Below are 20,624 nucleotides of genomic sequence, written 5' to 3' on the forward strand. Positions count from 1 at the left end.
TCAGTCCCTCACAGTTCCACACTGCCTGCAGAGTGAGTTTCACACGTCTTCACCAGAGACGATTACCAGAGGCTTCTGAGACGCAGGGTAACAATGCAGACCTGGAGGGTATATCCAGGTGCAGTAGAGTGGTAATCTTGGAACCTCCTGTCTCAGAGTACTGCTACCTTCTCACTGCCATAGGAATGCAGCTAGTTGACAGCTGACTTCAAGACATGCTTCCCTGTGAGAGCTGAGGAAAGGGCAGAACCGTCCCGCATCCTGCCTGACTGTAGGACTAGCTCCTAACATCCTAATGTTAGTGGCTGGGAGAGGTTGCCTGAAAAGCATGTGTGAGCACTGGGCCTGAACTCCCGTGTATCTGAGTTGAATACAGCGATTTCCAATGGCCTTCTTCAATCACAGTGTAGCTAGGTTCCAACTCCCATGTCCGAGTGGGTAGCAGACATCTGCCTCCCATGCATACACACTTCTGAGAGTTGAGCTTATGGCCTGTACCTCCACATCCAGCCTGCTGGTACCCTTGGCTTCTAAAAGGCCTAGGCTCGCTGTTTGACGGAAGTGCTGGGAGAGGTAATTGGAATATTCCGGCACACAAGACGAGTGCCTCCAAGCTCAATTCACGATTTCCCAGTAATTCTTGTGGTAGACAGGTGCTACATACTAAGTTCCATATGTGAGAATGTAGCTGAACGCCTTGTCCAAAAGCATCTTACTTCTGAGAGTTGAGCTCAGCCTCAGTCCCTCACAGTTCCACACTGCCTGCAGAGTGAGTTTCGCAGGTCTTCAGCAGAGACGTCTGCCAGAGGCTTCTGAGACGCAGGGTAACAATGCAGACCTGGAGGTTATCCCCAGGTGCAGTCGACTGGTAATCTTGGAACCTCCTGATTCAGAATACTGGTACCTTCTCACTGCCATAGGAATGCAGCTAGTTGACAGCTGGCTTCAAGACATGCTTCCCTGTGAGAGCTGAGGACAGGGCAGAACCCTCCCGCATGCTGCCTGACTGTAGGAGTAGCTGCTAACATCCTTATATTAGTGGCTGGGAGATGTTGCGGGAAAAGCATGTGTGAGCACTGGGCATGAACTCCCGTGTATCTGAGTTGAATACAGCGATTTCCAACGGCTTTCCTCAACCAGAGTGTAGCTAGGTTCCAAATCCCATGTACGAGCGGGTAGCAGACATCTGCCTCCCATGCATACACACTTCTGAGAGTTGAGTTTATGGCCTGTACCTCCACAGCCAGCCTGCTGGTACCCTTGGCTTCTAAAAGGCCTAGGCTCGCTGTTTGACGGAAGTGCTGGGAGAGGTAATTGGAATCACCCGGCACACAAGACTAGTGCCTTCAAGCTCAGTTCAGCGATTTCCTAGTAATTCCTGTGGTAGACTGGTGCTACATACTAAGTTCCATACGTGAGAGGGTAGCTGAACGCCTTGTCCAAAACCATCTTACTTCTGAGAGTTGAACTCAGCCTCAGTCCCTCACAGTTCCACACTGCCTGCAGAGTGAGTTTCGCAGGTCTTCAGCAGAGACGTTTGCCAGAGGCTTCTGAGACGCAGGGTAACAATGCAGACCTGGAGGGTATCCCCAGGTGCAGTCGACTGGTAATCATGGAACCTCCTGACTCAGAATACTGCTACCTTCTCACTGCCATAGGAATGCAGCTAGTTGACAGCTAGCTGGCTTCAAGACATGCTTCCCTGAGAGAGCTGAGGACAGGGAAGAACCCTCCGGCATGCTGCCTGACTGTAGGAGTAGCTGCTAACATCCTAATGTTAGTGGCTGGGAGATGTTGCGGGAAAAACATGTGTGAGCACTGGGCCTGAACTCCCGTGTATCTGAGTTGAATACAGCGATTTCCAACGGCTTTCCTCAACAAGAGTGTAGCTAGGTTCCAAATCCCATGTACGAGCGGGTAGCAGACATCTGCCTCCCATGCATACACACTTCTGAGAGTTGAGAGTATGGCCTGTACCTCCACAACCAGCCTGCTGGTACCCTTGGCTTCTAAAAGGCCTAGGCTCGCTGTTGACGGAAGTGCTGGGAGAGGTAATTGGAATCTCCCGGCACACAAGACGAGTGCCTCCAAGCTCAATTCACGATTTCCCAGTAATTCTTGTGGTAGACAGGTGCTACATACTAAGTTCCATATGTGAGAATGTGGCTGAACGCCTTGTCCAAAAGCATCTTACTTCTGAGAGTTGAGCCCACCCTCAGTCCCTCACAGTTCCACACTGCCTGCAGAGTGAGTTTCACACGTCTTCACCAGAGACGATTGCCAGAGGCTTCTGAGTACAAGTTAACAATGCAGACCTGGAGGGTATCTCCAGGTGCAGTAGAGTGGTAATCTTGGAACCTCCTGACTCAGAGTACTGCTACCTTCTCACTGCTATAGGAATGCAGCTAGTTGACAGCTGGCTTCAAGACATGCTTCCCTGTGAGAGCTGAGGACAGGGCAGAACCTTCCCGCATCCTGCCTGACTGTAGGAGTAGCTGCTAACATCCTAATGTTAGTGGCTGGGAGAGGTTGCGGGAAAAGCATGTGTGAGCACTGGGCCTGAACTCCCGTGTATCTGAGTTGAATACAGCGATTTCCAACGGCTTTCCTCAACCAGAGTTTAGCTAGGTTCCAAATCCCATGTACGAGCGGGTCGGAGACATCTGCCTACCATGCATACACACTTCTGAGAGTTGAGCTTATGGCCTGTACCTCCACAGCCATCCTGCTGGTACCCTTGTCTTCTAAAAGGCCTAGGCTCGCTCTTTGACGGAAGTGCTGGGAGAGGTAATTGGAATCACCCGGCACACAAGACTAGTGCCTCCAAGCTCAGTTCAGAGATTTCCTAGTAATTCCTGTGGTAGACTGGTGCTACATACTAAGTTCCATACGTGAGAGGGTAGCTGAACGCCTTGTCCAAAACCATCTTACTTCTGAGAGTTGAGCTCAGCCTCAGTCCCTCACAGTTCCACACTGCCTGCAGAGTGAGTTTCGCAGGTCTTCAGCAGAGACGTTTGCCAGAGGCTTCTGAGACGCAGGGTAACAATGCAGACCTGGAGGGTATCCCCAGGTGCAGTCGACTGGTAATCTTGGAACCTCCTGACTCAGAATACTGCTACCTTCTCACTGCCATAGGAATGCAGCTAGTTGACAGCTAGCTGGCTTCAAGACATGCTTCCCTGAGAGAGCTGAGGACAGGGAAGAACCCTCCCGCATGCTGCCTGACTGTAGGAGTAGCTGCTAACATCCTAATGTTAGTGGCTGGGAGATGTTGCGGGAAAAACATGTGTGAGCACTGGGCCTGAACTCCCGTGTATCTGAGTTGAATACAGCGATTTCCAACGGCTTTCCTCAACCAGAGTGGAGCTAGGTTCCAAATCCCATGTACGAGCGGGTAGCAGACATCTGCCTCCAATGCATACACACTTCTGAGAGTTGAGCTTATGGCCTGAACCTCCACATCCAGCCTGCTGGTACCCTTGGCTTCTAAAAGGCCTAGGCTCGCTGTTTGACGGAAGTGCTGCGAGAGGTAATTGGAATCTCCAAGCACACAAGACGAGTGCCTCCCAGCTCAATTCACGATTTCCCAGTAATTCTTGTGGTAGACAGGTGCTACATACTAAGTTCCATATGTGAGAAGGTAGCTGAACGCCTTGTCCAAAAGCATCTTACTTCTGAGAGTTGAGCACACCCTCAGTCCCTCACACTTCCACACTGCCTGCAGAGTGAGTTTCACACGTCTTCACCAGAGACGATTGCCAGAGGCTTCTGAGTACAAGTTAACGATGCAGACCTGGAGGGTATCTCCAGGTGCAGTAGAGTGGTAATCTTGGAACCTCCTGACTCAGGGTACTGCTACCTTCTCACTGCCATAGGAATGCAGCTAGTTGACAGCTGGCTTCAAGACATGCTTCCCTGTGAGAGCTGAGGACAGGGCAGAACCCTCCCGCATGCTGCCTGACTGTAGGAGTAGCTGCTAACATCCTAATGTTAGTGGCTGGGAGAGGTTGCGGGAAAAGCATGTGTGAACACTGGGCCTGATCTCCCGTGTATCTGAGTTGAATACAGCGATTTCCAACGGCTTTCCTCAACCAGAGTGTAGCTAGGTTCCAAATCCCATGTACGAGCTGGTAGCAGACATCTGCCTCCCATGCATACACACTTCTGAGAGTTGAGCTTATGGCCTGTACCTCCACATCCAGCCTGCTGGTACCCTTGGCTTCTAAAAGGCCTAGGCTCGCTGTTTCACTGACGTGCTGGGAGAGGTAATTGGAATCACCCGGCACACAAGACTAGTGCCTCCAAGCTCAGTTCAGCGATTTCCTCGTAATTCCTGTGGTAGACAGGTGCTATATACTAAGTTCCATACATGAGAGGGTAGCTGAACGCATTGTCCAAAACCATCTTACTTCTGAGAGTTGAGCTCAGCATCAGTCTGTCACAGATCCACACTGCCTGCAGAGTGAGTTTCGCAGGTCTTCAGCAGAGACGTTTGCCAGAGGCTTCTGAGACGCAGGGTAACAATGCAGACATGGAGGGTATCCCCAGGTGCAGTCGACTGGTAATCTTGGAACCTCCTGACTCAGAATACTGCTACCTTTTCACTGCCATAGGAATGCAGCTAGTTGACAGCTAGCTGGCTTCAAGACATGCTTCCCTGAGAGAGCTGAGGACAGGGCAGAACCCTCCCGCATCCTGCCTGACTTTAGGAGTAGCTGCTAACATCCTAATATTAGTGGCTGGGAGAGGTTGCGGGAAAAGCATGTGTGAATACTGGGCCTGAACTCCCGTGTATCTGAGTTGAATACAGCGATTTCCAACGGCTTTCCTCAACCAGAGTGTAGCTAGGTTACAAATCCCATGTACGAGCGGTAGCAGACATCTGCCTCCAATGCATACACACTTCTGAGAGTTGAGCTTATGGCCTGTACCTCCACATCCAGCCTGCTGGTACCCTTGGCTTCTAAAAGGCCTAGGCTCGCTGTTTGACTGAAGTGCTGGGAGAGGTAATTGGAATCACCCTGCACACAAGACTAGTGCCTCCAAGCTCAGTCCAGCGATTTCCCAGTAATTCTTGTGGTAGACAGGTTCTACATACTAAGTTCCATATGTGAGAAGGTAGCTGAAAGCCTTGTCCAAAACCATCTTACTTCTGAGAGTTGAGCTCACTCTCAGTCCCTCACAGTTCCACACTGCCTGCAGAGTGAGTTTCACACGTCTTCACCAGAGACGATTACCAGAGGCTTCCGAGACGCAGGGTAACAATGCAGACCTGGAGGGTATCTCCAGGTGCAGTAGAGTGGTAATCTTGGAACCTCCTGACTCAGAGTACTGCTACCTTCTCACTGCCATAGGAATGCAGCTAGTTGACAGCTGACTTCAAGACATGCTTCCCTGTGAGAGCTGAGGACAGGGCAGAACCCTCCCGCATCCTGCCTGACTGTAGGAGTAGCTGCTAACATCCTAATGTTAGTGGCTGGGAGAGGTTGCGGGAAAAGCATGTGTGAGCACTGGGCCTGAACTCCCGTGTATCTGAGTTGAATACAGCGATTTCCAACGGCTTTCCTCAACCAGAGTGTAGCTAGGTTCCAAATCCCATGTACGAGCGGGTAGCAGACATCTGCCTCCAATGCCTACACACTTCTGAGAGTTGAGATTATGGCCTGTACCTCCAAATCCAGTCTGCTGGTACCCTTGGCTTCTAAAAGGCCTAGGCTCGCTGTTTGACTGAAGTGCTGGGAGAGGTAATTGGAATCACCCTGTACACAAGACTAGTGCCTCCAAGCTCAGTCCAGCGATTTCCCAGTAATTCTTGTGGTAGACAGGTGCTACATACTAAGTTCCATATGTGAGAAGGTAGCTGATCGCCTTGTCCAAAAGCATCTTACTTCTGAGAGTTGAGCTCACCCTCAGTCCCTCACAGTTCCACACTGCCTGCAGAGTGAGTTTCACACGTCTTCACCAGAGACGATTACCAGAGGCTTCTGAGACGCAGGGTAACAATGCAGACCTGGAGGGTATCTCCATGTGCAGTAGAGAGGTAATCTTGGAACCTCCTGACTCAGAGTGCTGCTACCTTCTCACTGCCATAGGAATGCAGCTAGTTGACAGCTGACTTCAAGACATGCTTCCCTGTGAAAGCTGAGGACAGGGCAGAACCCTCCCGCATCCTGCCTGACTGTAGGAGTAGCTGCTAACATCCTAATGTTAGTGGCTGGGAGAGGTTGCGGGAAAAGCATGTGTGAGCACTGGGCCTGAACTCCCGTGTATCTGAGTTGAAGACAGCGATTTCCAATGGCCTTCTTCAATCACAATATAGCTAGGTTCCAACTCCCATGTCCGAGTGGGTAGCAGACATCTGCCTCCCATGCATACACACTTCTGAGAGTTGAGCTTATGGCCTGTACCTCCACAGCCAGCCTGCTGGTACCCTTGGCTTCTAAAAGGCCTAGGCTCGCAGTTTGACGGAAGTGCTGGGAGAGGTAATTGGAATCTCCCGGCACACAAGACGAGTGCCTCCAAGATCAATTCACGATTTCCCAGTAATTCTTGTGGTAGGCAGGTGCTACATACTAAGTACCATACGTGAGAATGTAGCTGAACGCCTTGTCCAAAATCATCTTACTTCTGAGAGTTGAGCTCAGCCTCAGTCCCTCACAGTTCCACACTGCCTGCAGAGTGAGTTTCGCAGGTCTTCAGCAGAGACGATTGCCAGAGGCTTCTGAGTACAAGTTAACAATGCAGACCTGGAGGGTATCTCCAGGTGCAGTAGAGTGGTAATCTTGGACATCCTGACTCAGAATACTGCTACCTTCTCACTGCTATAGGAATGCAGCTAGTGGACAGTTGGCTTCAAGACATGCTTCCCTGTGAGAGCTGAGGACAGGGCAGAACCCTCCCGCATCCTGCCTGACTGTAGGAGTAGCTGCTTACATCCTAATGTTAGTGGCTGGGAGAGGTTGCGGGAAAAGCATGTGTGAGCACTGGGCCTGAACTCCCGTGTATCTGAGTTGAATACAGCGATTTCAAATGGCCTTCTTCAATCACAGTGTAGCTAGGTTCCAACTCCCATGTCCGAGTGGGTAGCAGACATCTGCCTCCCATGCATACACACTTCTGAGAGTTGAGCTTATGGCCTGTACCTCCACAGCCATCCTGCTGGTACCCTTGGCTTCTAAAAGGCCTAGGCTCGCTGTTTGACGGAAGTGTTGGGAGAGTTAATTGGAATCACCCGGCACACAAGACTAGTGCCTCCAAGCTCAGTCCAGCGATTTCCTAGTAATTCCTGTGGTAGACTGGTGCTACATACTAAGTTCCATACGTGAGAGGGTAGCTGAACGCCTTGTCCAAAAGCATCTTACTTCTGAGAGTTGAGCTCAGCCTCAGTCCCTCACAGTTCCACACTGCCTGCAGAGTGAGTTTCGCAGGTCTTCAGCAGAGACGTTTGCCAGAGGCTTCTGAGTACAAGTTAACAATGCAGACCTGGAGGGTATCTCCAGGTGCAGTAGAGTGGTAATCTTGGAACCTCCTGACTCAGAGTACTGCTACTTTCTCACTGCCAGAGGAATGCAGCTAGTTGACAGCTGGCTTCAAGACATGCTTCCCTGTGAGAGCTGAGGACAGGGCAGAACCCTCCCGCATCCTGCCTGACTGTAGGAGTAGCTGCTAACATCCTTATGTTAGTGGCTGGGAGAGGTTGCGGGAAAAGCATGTGTGAGCCCTGGGCCTGAACTCCCGTGTATCTGAGTTGAATACAGCGATTTCCAATGGCCTTCTTCAATCACAGTGTAGCTAGGTTCCAACTCCCATGTCCGAGTGGGTAGCAGACATCTGCCTCCCATGCATACACACTTCTGAGAGTTGAGCTTATGGCCTGTACCTCCACAGCCAGCCTGCTGGTACCCTTGGCTTCTAAAAGGCCTAGGCTCGCTGTTTGACGGACGTGCTGGGAGAGGTAATTGGAATCTCCTGGCACACAATACGAGTGCCTCCAAGCTCAATTCACGATTTCCCAGTAATTCTTGTGGTAGACAGGTGCTACATACTAAGTTCCATATGTGAGAAGGTAGCTGAAGGCCTTGTCCAAAAGCATCTTACTTCTGAGAGTTGAGCACACCCTCAGTCCCTCACACTTCCACACTGCCTGCAGAGTGAGTTTCACACGTCTTCACCAGAGACGATTGCCAGAGGCTTCTGAGACGCAGGGTAACAATGCAGACCTGGAGGGTATCCCCAGGTGCAGTCGACAGGTAATCTTGGAACCTCCTGACTCAGAATACTGCTACCTTCTCACTGCCATAGGAATGCAGCTAGTTGACAGCTGGATTCAAGACCTGCTTCCCTGTGAGAGCTGAGGACAGGGCAGAACCCTCCCGCATGCTGCCTGACTGTAGGAGTAGCTGCTAACATCCTTATGTTAGTGGCTGGGAGAGGTTGCGGGAAAAGTATGTGTGAGCACTGGGCCTGAACTCCCGTGTATCTGAGTTTATTACAGCGATTTCCAACGGCTTACCTCAACCAAAGTGTATCTAGGTTCCAAATCCCATGTACGAGCGGGTAGCAGACATCTGCCTCCCATGCATACACACTTCTGAGAGTTGAGCTTATGGCCTGTACCTCCACAGCAAGCTTGCTGGTACCCTTGGCTTCTAAAAGGCCTAGGCTCGCTGTTTGTCGGAAGTGCTGGGAGAGGTAATTGGAATCTCCCGGCACACAAGACGAGTGTCTCCAAGCTCAATTCACGATTTCCCAGTAATTCTTGTGGTAGACAGGTGCTACATACTAAGTTCCATATGTGAGATTGTAGCTGAACGTCTTGTCCAAAAGCATCTTACTTCTGAGAGTTGAGCCCACCCTCAGTCCCTCACACTTCCACACTGCCTGCAATGTGAGTTTCACACGTCTTCACCAGAGACGATTGCCAGAGGCTTCTGAGTACAAGTTAACAATGCAGACCTGGAGGGTATCTCCAGGTGCAGTAGAGTGGTAATCTTGGAACCTCCTGACTCAGAGTACTGCTACCTTCTCACTGCCATAGTAATGCAGCTAGTTGACAGCTGGCTTCAAGACATGCTTCCCTGTGAGAGCTGAGGACAGGGCAGAACCCTCCCGCATCCTCCTGACTGTAGGAGTAGCTGCTAACATCCTTATGTTAGTGGCTGGGAGTGGTTGCGGGAAAAGCATGTGTGAGCACTGGGCCTGAACTCCCGTGTATGTGAGTTGAATACAGCGATTTCCAATGGCCTTCTTCAATCACAGTGTAGCTGTGTTCCAAATCCCATGTCCGAGTGGGTAGCAGACATCTGCCTCCCATGCATACACACTTCTGAGAGTTGAGCTTATGGCCTGTACCTCCACATCCAGCCTGCTGGTACCCTTGGCATCTAAAAGGCCTAGGCTCGCTGTTTGACGGAAGTGCTGGGAGAGGTACCTGGAATCACCCGGCACACAAGACTAGTGCCTCCAAGCTCAGTTCTGCGATTTCCTAGTAATTCCTGTGGTAGACTGGTGCTACATACTAAGTTCCATACGTGAGAGGGTAGCTGAACGCCTTGTCCAAAACCATCTTACTTCTGAGAGTTGAGCTCACCCTCAGTCCCTCACAGTTCCACACTGCCTGCAGAGTGAGTTTCGCAGGTCTTCAGCAGAGATGTCTGCCAGAGGCTTCTGAGACGCAGGGTAACAATGCAGACCTGGAGGTTATCCCCAGGTGCAGTCGACTGGTAATCTTGGAACCTCCTGACTCAGAATACTGGTACCTTCTCACTGCCATAGGAATGCAGCTAGTTGACAGCTGGCTTCAAGACATGCTTCCCTGTGAGAGCTGAGGACAGGGCAGAACCCTCCCGCATGCTGCCTGACTGTAGGAGTAGCTGCTAACATCCTTATATTAGTGGCTGGGAGATGTTGCGGGAAAAGCATGTGTGAGCACTGGGCCTGAACTCCCGTGTATCTGAGTTGAATACAGCGATTTCCAACGGCTTTCCTCAACCAGAGTGGAGCTAGGTTCCAAATCCCATGTACGAGCGGGTAGCAGACATCTGCCTCCAATGCATACACACTTCTGAGAGTTGAGCTTATGGCCTGAACCTCCACATCCAGCCTGCTGGTACCCTTGGCTTCTAAAAGGCCTAGGCTCGCTGTTTGACGGAAGTGCTGCGAGAGGTAATTGGAATCTCCAAGCACACAAGACGAGTGCCTCCCAGCTCAATTCACGATTTCCCAGTAATTCTTGTGGTAGACAGGTGCTACATACTAAGTTCCATATGTGAGAAAGTAGCTGAACGTCTTGTCCAAAAGCATCTTACTTCTGAGAGTTGAGCCCACCCTCAGTCCCTCACACTTCCACACTGCCTGCAATGTGAGTTTCACACGTCTTCACCAGAGACGATTGCCAGAGGCTTCTGAGACGCAGGGTAACAATGCAGACCTGGAGGGTATCCCCAGGTGCAGTCGACAGGTAATCTTGGAACCTCCTGACTCAGAATACTGCTACCTTCTCACTGCCATAGGAATGCAGCTAGTTGACAGCTGGATTCAAGACCTGCTTCCCTGTGAGAGCTGAGGACAGGGCAGAACCCTCCCGCATGCTGCCTGACTGTAGGAGTAGCTGCTAACATCCTTATGTTAGTGGCTGGGAGAGGTTGCGGGAAAAGTATGTGTGAGCACTGGGCCTGAACTCCCGTGTATCTGAGTTTATTACAGCGATTTCCAACGGCTTACCTCAACCAAAGTGTATCTAGGTTCCAAATCCCATGTACGAGCGGGTAGCAGACATCTGCCTCCCATGCATACACACTTCTGAGAGTTGAGCTTATGGCCTGTACCTCCACAGCAAGCTTGCTGGTACCCTTGGCTTCTAAAAGGCCTAGGCTCGCTGTTTGTCGGAAGTGCTGGGAGAGGTAATTGGAATCTCCCGGCACACAAGACGAGTGTCTCCAAGCTCAATTCACGATTTCCCAGTAATTCTTGTGGTAGACAGGTGCTACATACTAAGTTCCATATGTGAGATTGTAGCTGAACGTCTTGTCCAAAAGCATCTTACTTCTGAGAGTTGAGCCCACCCTCAGTCCCTCACACTTCCACACTGCCTGCAATGTGAGTTTCACACGTCTTCACCAGAGACGATTGCCAGAGGCTTCTGAGTACAAGTTAACAATGCAGACCTGGAGGGTATCTCCAGGTGCAGTAGAGTGGTAATCTTGGAACCTCCTGACTCAGAGTACTGCTACCTTCTCACTGCCATAGTAATGCAGCTAGTTGACAGCTGGCTTCAAGACATGCTTCCCTGTGAGAGCTGAGGACAGGGCAGAACCCTCCCGCATCCTCCTGACTGTAGGAGTAGCTGCTAACATCCTTATGTTAGTGGCTGGGAGTGGTTGCGGGAAAAGCATGTGTGAGCACTGGGCCTGAACTCCCGTGTATGTGAGTTGAATACAGCGATTTCCAATGGCCTTCTTCAATCACAGTGTAGCTGTGTTCCAAATCCCATGTCCGAGTGGGTAGCAGACATCTGCCTCCCATGCATACACACTTCTGAGAGTTGAGCTTATGGCCTGTACCTCCACATCCAGCCTGCTGGTACCCTTGGCATCTAAAAGGCCTAGGCTCGCTGTTTGACGGAAGTGCTGGGAGAGGTACCTGGAATCACCCGGCACACAAGACTAGTGCCTCCAAGCTCAGTTCTGCGATTTCCTAGTAATTCCTGTGGTAGACTGGTGCTACATACTAAGTTCCATACGTGAGAGGGTAGCTGAACGCCTTGTCCAAAACCATCTTACTTCTGAGAGTTGAGCTCACCCTCAGTCCCTCACAGTTCCACACTGCCTGCAGAGTGAGTTTCGCAGGTCTTCAGCAGAGATGTCTGCCAGAGGCTTCTGAGACGCAGGGTAACAATGCAGACCTGGAGGTTATCCCCAGGTGCAGTCGACTGGTAATCTTGGAACCTCCTGACTCAGAATACTGGTACCTTCTCACTGCCATAGGAATGCAGCTAGTTGACAGCTGGCTTCAAGACATGCTTCCCTGTGAGAGCTGAGGACAGGGCAGAACCCTCCCGCATGCTGCCTGACTGTAGGAGTAGCTGCTAACATCCTTATATTAGTGGCTGGGAGATGTTGCGGGAAAAGCATGTGTGAGCACTGGGCCTGAACTCCCGTGTATCTGAGTTGAATACAGCGATTTCCAACGGCTTTCCTCAACCAGAGTGGAGCTAGGTTCCAAATCCCATGTACGAGCGGGTAGCAGACATCTGCCTCCAATGCATACACACTTCTGAGAGTTGAGCTTATGGCCTGAACCTCCACATCCAGCCTGCTGGTACCCTTGGCTTCTAAAAGGCCTAGGCTCGCTGTTTGACGGAAGTGCTGCGAGAGGTAATTGGAATCTCCAAGCACACAAGACGAGTGCCTCCCAGCTCAATTCACGATTTCCCAGTAATTCTTGTGGTAGACAGGTGCTACATACTAAGTTCCATATGTGAGAAAGTAGCTGAACGTCTTGTCCAAAAGCATCTTACTTCTGAGAGTTGAGCCCACCCTCAGTCCCTCACACTTCCACACTGCCTGCAATGTGAGTTTCACACGTCTTCACCAGAGACGATTGCCAGAGGCTTCTGAGTACAAGTTAACAATGCAGACCTGGAGGGTATCTCCAGGTGCAGTAGAGTGGTAATCTTGGACATCCTGACTCAGAATACTGCTACCTTCTCACTGCTATAGGAATGCAGCTACTTGACAGCTGGCTTCAAGACATGCTTCCCTGTGAGAGCTGAGGACAGGGCAGAACCCTCCCGCATCCTGCCTGACTGTAGGAGTAGCTGCTAACATCCTAATGTTAGTGGCTGGGAGAGGTTGTGGGAAAAGCATGTGTGAGCACTGGGCCTGAACTCCCGTGTATCTGAGTTGAATACAGCGATTTCCAACGGCTTTCCTCAACCATAGTGTAGCTAGGTTCCAAATCCCATGTACGAGCGGGTAGCAGACATCTGCCTCCCATGCATACACACTTCTGAGAGTTGAGCTTATGGCCTGTACCTCCACATCCAGCCTGCTGGTACCCTTGGCTTCTAAAAGGCCTAGGCTCGCTGTTTGACTGAAGTGTTGGGAGAGGTAATTGGAATCACCCTGCACACAAGACGAGTGCCTCCAAGCTCAGTCCAGCGATTTCCCAGTAATTCTTGTGGTAGACAGGTGCTACATACTAAGTTCCATATGTGAGAAGGTAGCTGAACGCCTTGTCCAAAAGCATCTTACTTCTGAGAGTTGAGCTAACCCTCAGTCCCTCACAGTTCCACACTGCCTGCAGAGTGAGTTTCGCAGGTCTTCAGCAGAGACGATTGCCAGAGACTTCTGAGTACAAGTTAACAATGCAGACCTGGAGGGTATCTCCAGGTGCAGTAGAGTGGTAATCTTGGACATCCTGACTCAGAATACTGCTACCTTCTCACTGCTATAGGAATGCAGCTACTTGACAGCTGGCTTCAAGACATGCTTCCCTGTGAGAGCTGAGGACAGGGCAGAACCCTCCCACATCCTGCCTGACTGTAGGAGTAGCTGCTAACATCCTAATGTTAGTGGCTGGGAGAGGTTGTGGGAAAAGCATGTGTGAGCACTGGGCCTGAACTCCCGTGTATGTGAGTTGAATACAGCGATTTCCAACGGCTGTCCTCAACCAGAGTGTAGCTAGGTTCCAAATCCCATGTACGAGCGGGTAGCAGACATCTGCCTCCCATGCATACACACTTCTGAGAGTTGAGCTTATGGCCTGTACCTCCACATCCAGCCTGCTGGTACCCTTGGCTTCTAAAAGGCCTAGGCTTGCTGTTTGACGGAAGTGTTGGGAGAGGTAATTGGAATCACCCGGCACACAAGACTAGTGCCTCCAAGCTCAATTCACGATTTCCCAGTAATTCTTGTGGTAGAAAGGTGCTACATACTAATTTCCATACGTGAGAAGGTAGCTGAACGCCTTGTCCAAAAGCATCTTACTTCTGAGAGTTGAGCTCAGCCTCAGTCCCTCACAGTTCCACACTGCCTGCAGAGTGAGTTTCACACGTCTTCACCAGAGACGATTACCAGAGGCTTCTGAGACGCAGGGTAACAATGCAGACCTGGAGGGTATCTCCAGGTGCAGTAGAGTGGTAATCTTGGAACCTCCTGTCTCAGAGTACTGCTACCTTCTCACTGCCATAGGAATGCAGCTAGTTGACAGCTGACTTCAAGACATGCTTCCCTGTGAGAGCTGAGGAAAGGGCAGAACCGTCCCGCATCCTGCCTGACTGTAGGACTAGCTCCTAACATCCTAATGTTAGTGGCTGGGAGAGGTTGCCTGAAAAGCATGTGTGAGCACTGGGCCTGAACTCCCGTGTATCTGAGTTGAATACAGCGATTTCCAATGGCCTTCTTCAATCACAGTGTAGCTAGGTTCCAACTCCCATGTCCGAGTGGGTAGCAGACATCTGCCTCCCATGCATACACACTTCTGAGAGTTGAGCTTATGGCCTGTACCTCCACATCCAGCCTGCTGGTACCCTTGGCTTCTAAAAGGCCTAGGCTCGCTGTTTGACGGAAGTGCTGGGAGAGGTAATTGGAATATTCCGGCACACAAGACGAGTGCCTCCAAGCTCAATTCACGATTTCCCAGTAATTCTTGTGGTAGACAGGTGCTACATACTAAGTTCCATATGTGAGAATGTAGCTGAACGCCTTGTCCAAAAGCATCTTACTTCTGAGAGTTGAGCTCAGCCTCAGTCCCTCACAGTTCCACACTGCCTGCAGAGTGAGTTTCGCAGGTCTTCAGCAGAGACGTTTGCCAGAGGCTTCTGAGACGCAGGGTAACAATGCAGACCTGGAGGGTATCCCCAGGTGCAGTCGACTGGTAATCTTGGAACCTCCTGACTCAGAATACTGCTACCTTCTCACTGCCATAGGAATGCAGCTAGTTGACAGCTGGCTTCAAGACATGCTTCCCTGTGAGAGCTGAGGACAGGGCAGAACCCTCCCACATGCTGCCTGACTGTAGGAGTAGCTGCTAACATCCTTATGTTAGTGGCGGGGAGACGTTGCGGGAAAAGCATGTGTGAGCCTTGGGCCTGAACTCCCGTGTATCTGAGTTGAATACAGCGATTTCCAACGGCTTTCCTCAACCAGAGTGTAGCTAGGTTCCAAATCCCATGTACGAGCGGGTAGCAGACATCTGCCTCCCATGCATACACACTTCTGAGAGTTGAGCTTATGGCCTGTACCTCCACATCCAGCCTGCTGGTACCCTTGGCTTCTAAAAGGCCTAGGCTTGCTGTTTGAGGGAAGTGCTGGGAGAGGTAATTGGAATCACCCGCACACAAGACTAGTGCCTCCAAGCTCAGTTCAGCGATTTCCTAGTAATTCCTGTGGTAGACTGGTGCTACATACTAAGTTCCATACGTGAGAGGGTAGCTAAACGCCTTGTCCAAAACCATCTTCCTTCTGAGAGTTGAGCTCAGCCTCCGTCCCTCACAGATCGATACTGCCTGCAGAGTGATTTTCGCAGGTCTTCAGCAGAGACGTTTGCCAGAGTCTTCTGAGACGCAGGGTAACAATGCAGACCTGGAGGGTATCCCCAGGTGCAGTCGACTGGTAATCTTGGAACCTCCTGACTCAGAATACTGCTACCTTCTCACTGCCATAGGAATGCACCTAGTTGACAGCTGGCTTCAAGACATGTTTCCCTGTGAGAGCTGAGGACAGAGCAGAACCCTCCCGCATGCTGCCTGACTGTAGGAGTAGCTGCTAACATCCTTATGTTAGTGGCTGGGAGAGGTTGCGGGAAAAGCATGTGTGTGCACTGGGCCTGAACTCCCGTGTACCTGAGTTGAATACAGCGATTTCCAACGGCTTTCCTCAACCAGAGTGTAGCTAGGTTCCAAATCCCATGTACGAGCGGGTAGCAGACATCTGCCTCCCATGCATACACACTTCTGAGAGTTGAGCTTATGGCCTGTACCTCCACATCCAGCCTGCTGGTACCCTTGGCTTCTAAAAGGCCTAGGCTCGCTGTTTGACGGAAGTGCTGGGAGAGGTAATTGGAATCACCCGGCACACAAGACTATTGCCTCCAAGCTCAGTTCAGCGATTTCCTAGTAATTCCTGTGTTAGACTGGTGCTACATACTAAGTTCCATACGTGAGAGGGTAGCTGAACGCCTTGTCCAAAACCATCTTACTTCTGAGAGTTGAGCTCAGCCTCCGTCCCTCACAGTTCGACACTGCCTGCAGAGTGAGTTTCGCAGGTCTTCAGCAGAGACGTTTGCCAGAGGCTACTGAGACGCAGGGAAACAATGCAGACCTGGAGGGTATCCCCAGGTGCAGTCGATTGGTAATCTTGGAACCTCCTGACTCAGAATACTGCTACCTTCTCACTGCCATAGGAATGCAGCTAGTTGACAGCTGGCTTCAAGACATGCTTCCCTGTGAGAGCTGAGGACAGGGCAGAACCCTCCCGCATCCTGCCTGACTGTAGGAGTAGCTGCTAACATCCTTATGTTAGTGGCTGGGAGAGGTTGCGGGAAAAGCATGTGTGAGCACTGGGCCTGAACTCCCGTGTACCTGAGTTGAATACAGCGATTTCCAACGGCTTTTTCAACCAGAGTGTAGCTAGTGTCCAAATCCCATATACGAGCGAGTAGCAGACATCTGCCTCCCATGCATACACACTTCTGAGAGTTGAGCTTATGGCCTGTACCTCCACAGCCAGCCTGCTGGTACCCTTGGCTTCTAAAAGGCCTAGGCTCGCTGTTTGACGGAAGTGCTGGGAGAGGTAATTGGAATCACCCGGCACACAAGACTAGTGCCTCCAAGCTCAGTTCAGCGATTTCCTAGTAATTCCTGTGGTAGACTGGTGCTACATACTAAGTTCCATACGTGAGAGGGTAGCTGAACGCCTTGTCCAAAACCATCTTACTTCTGAGAGTTGAGCTCAGCCTCAGTCCCTCACAGTTCCACACTGCCTGCAGAGTGAGTTTCGCAGGTCTTCAGCAGAGACGTTTGCCAGAGGCTTCTGAGACGCAGGGTAACAATGCAGACCTGGAGGGTATCCCCAGGTGCAGTCGACTGGTAATCTTGGACCTCCTGACTCAGAATACTGCTACCTTCTCACTGCCATAGGAATGCAGCTAGTTGACAGCTGGCTTCAAGACATGCTTCCCTGTGAGAGCTGAGGACAGGGCAGAACCCTCCCGCATGCTGCCTGAGTGTAGGAGTAGCTGCTAACATCCTTATGTTAGTGGCTGGGAGAGGTTGCGGGAAAAGCATGTGTGAGCACTGGGCCGAACTCCCGTGTATCTGAGTTGAATACAGCGATTTCCAACGGCTTTCCTCAACCAGACTGTAGCTAGGTTCCAAATCCCATGTACGAGCGGGTAGGAGACATCTCCCTCCCATGCATACACACTTCTGAGAGTTGAGCTTATGGCCTGTACCTCCACAGCCAGCCTGCTGGTACCCTTGGCTTCTAAAAGGCCTCGGCTCGCTGTTTGACGGAAGTGCTGGGAGAGGTAATTGGAATCACCCGGCACACAAGACTAGTGCCTCCAAGCTCAGTTCAGCGATTTCCTAGTAATTCCTGTGGTAGACTGGTGCTACATACTAAGTTCCATACGTGAGAGGGTAGCTGAACGCCTTGTCCAAAACCATCTTACTTCTGAGAGTTGAGCTCAGCCTCAGTCCCTCACAGTTCCACACTGCCTGCAGAGTGAGTTTCGCAGGTCTTCAGCAGAGACGTTTGCCAGAGGCTTCTGAGAGGCAGGGTAACAATGCAGACCTGGAGGGTATCCCCAGGTGCAGTCGACTGGTAATCTTGGAACCTCCTGACTCAGAATACTGCTACCTTCTCACTGCCATAGGAATGCAGCTAGTTGACAGCTGGCTTCAAGACATGCTTCCCTGTGAGAGCTGAGGACAGGGCAGAACCCTCCCGCATGCTGCCTGACTGTAGGAGTAGCTGCTAACATCCTTATGTTAGTGGCTGTTAGAGGTTGCGGGAAAAGCATGTGTGAGCACTGGGCCTGAACTCCCGTGTATCTGAGTTGAATACAGCGATTTCCAACGGCTTTCCTCAACCAGAGTGTAGCTATGTTCCAAATCCCATGTACGAGCGGGTAGCAGACATCTGCCTCCCATGCATACACACTTCTGAGAGTTGAGCTTATGGCCTGTACCTCCAAAGCCAGCCTGCTGGTACCCTTGGCTTCTAAAAGGCCTAGGCTCGCTGTTTGACGGAAGTGCTGGGAGAGGTAATTGGAATCTCCCGGCACACAAGACGAGTGCCTCCAAGCTCAATTCACGATTTCCCAGTAATTCTTGTGGTAGACAGGTGCTACATACTAAGTTCCATATGTGAGATGGTAGCTGAAGGCCTTGTCCAAAAGCATCTTACTTCTGAGAGTTGAGCCCACCCTCAGTCCCTCACACTTCCACACTGCCTGCAGAGTGAGTTTCACACGTCTTCACCAAAGACGACTGCCAGAGGCTTCTGAGTACAAGTTAACAATGCAGACCTGGAGGGTATCTCCAGGTGCAGTAGTGTGGTAATCTTGGAACCTCCTGACTCAGAGTACTGCTACCTTCTCACTGCCATAGGAATGCAGCTAGTTGACAGCTGGCTTCAAGACATGCTTCCCAGTGAGATGTGAGGACAGGGCAGAACCCTCCCGCATCCTGCCTTACTGTAGGAGTAGCTGCTAACATCCTAATGTTAGTGGCTGGGAGAGGTTGCGGGAAAAGCATGTGTGAGCACTGGGCCTGAACTCCCGTGTATCTGAGTTGAATACAGCGATTTCCAACGGCTTTCCTCAACCAGAGTGTAGCTAGGTTCCAAATCCCATGTACGAGCGGGTAGCAGACATCTGCCTCCCATGCATACACACTTCTGAGAGTTGAGCTTATGGCCTGTACCTCCACATCCAGCCTGCTGGTACCCTTGGCTTCTAAAAGGCCTAGGCTCGCTGTTTGACGGAAGTGCTGGGAGAGGTAATTGGAATCACCCGGCACACAAGACTAGTGCTTCCAAGCTCAGTTCAGCGATTTCCTAGTAATTCCTGTGGTAGACTGGTGCTACATACTAAGTTCCATACGTGAGAGGGTAGCTGAACGCCTTGTCCAAAAGCATCTTACTTCTGAGAGTTGAGCTCAGCCTCAGTCCCTCACAATTCCACACTGCCTGCAGAGTGAGTTTCGCAGGTCTTCAGCAGAGACGTTTGCCAGAGGCTTCTGAGACGCAGGGTAACAATGCAGACCTGGAGGGTATCCCCAGGTGCAGTCGACTGGTAATCTTGGAACCTCCTGACTCAGAATACTGCTACCTTCTACTGCCATAGGAATGCAGCTAGTTGACAGCTAGCTGGCTTCAAGACATGCTTCCCTGAGAGAGCTGAGGACAGGGAAGAACCCTCCCGCATGCTGCCTGACTGTAGGAGTAGCTGCTAACATACTAATGTTTGTGGCTGGGAGATGTTGCGGGAAAAACATGTGTGAGCACTGGGCCTGAACTCCCGTGTATCTGAGTTGAATACAGTGATTTCCAACGGCTTTCCTCAACCAGAGTGTAGCTAGGTTCCAAATCCCATGTACGAGCGGGTAGCAGACTTCTGCCTCCCATGCATACACACTTCTGAGAGTTGAGCTTATGGCCTGTACCTCCACATCCAGCCTGCTGGTACCCTTGGCTTCTAAAAGGCCTAGGCTCGCTGTTTGACGGAAGTGCTGAGAGAGGTAATTGGAATCTCCCGGCACACAATACTAGTGCTTCCAAGCTCAGTTCAGCGATTTCCTATTAATTCCTGTGGTAGACTGGTGCTACATACTAAGTTCCATACGTGAGAGGGTAGCTGAACGCCTTGTCCAAAACCATCTTACTTCTGAGAGTTGAGCTCAGCCTCAGTCCCTCACAGTTCCACACTGCCTGCAGAGTGAGTTTCGCAGGTCTTCAGCAGAGACGTTTGCCAGAGGCTTCTGAGACGCAGGGTAACAATGCAGACCTGGAGGGTATCCCCAGGTGCAGTCGACTGGTAATCTTGGAACCTCCTGACTCAGAATACTGCTACCTTCTCACTGCCATAGGAATGCAGCTAGTTGACAGCTAGCTGGCTTCAAGACATGCTTCCCTGAGAGAGCTGAGGACAGGGAAGAACCCTCCCGCATGCTCCCTGACGGTAGGAGTAGCTGCTAACATCCTAATGTTAGTGGCTGGGAGATGTTGCGGGAAAAACATGTGTGAGCACTGGGCCTGAACTCCCGTGTATCTGAGTTGAATACAGCGATTTCCAACGGCTTTCCTCAACCAGAGTGTAGCTAGGTTCCAAATCCCATTTACGAGCGGGTAGCAGACATCTGCCTCCCATGCATACACACTTCTGAGAGTTGAGCTTATGGCCTGTACCTCCACATCCAGCCTGCTGGTACCCTTGGCTTCTAAAAGGCCTAGGCTCGCTGTTTGACGGAAATGCTGCGAGAGGTAATTGGAATCTCCCGGCACACAAGACGAGTGCCTCCAAGCTCAATTCACGATTTCCCAGTAATTCTTGTGGTAGACAGGTGCTACATACTAAGTTCCATATGTGAGAAGGTAGCTGAACGCCTTGTCCAAAAGCAT

This window comes from Canis aureus, chromosome 20, assembly GCF_053574225.1.
Source record: "Canis aureus isolate CA01 chromosome 20, VMU_Caureus_v.1.0, whole genome shotgun sequence".
Classification (NCBI taxonomy): Eukaryota; Metazoa; Chordata; class Mammalia; order Carnivora; family Canidae; genus Canis; species Canis aureus.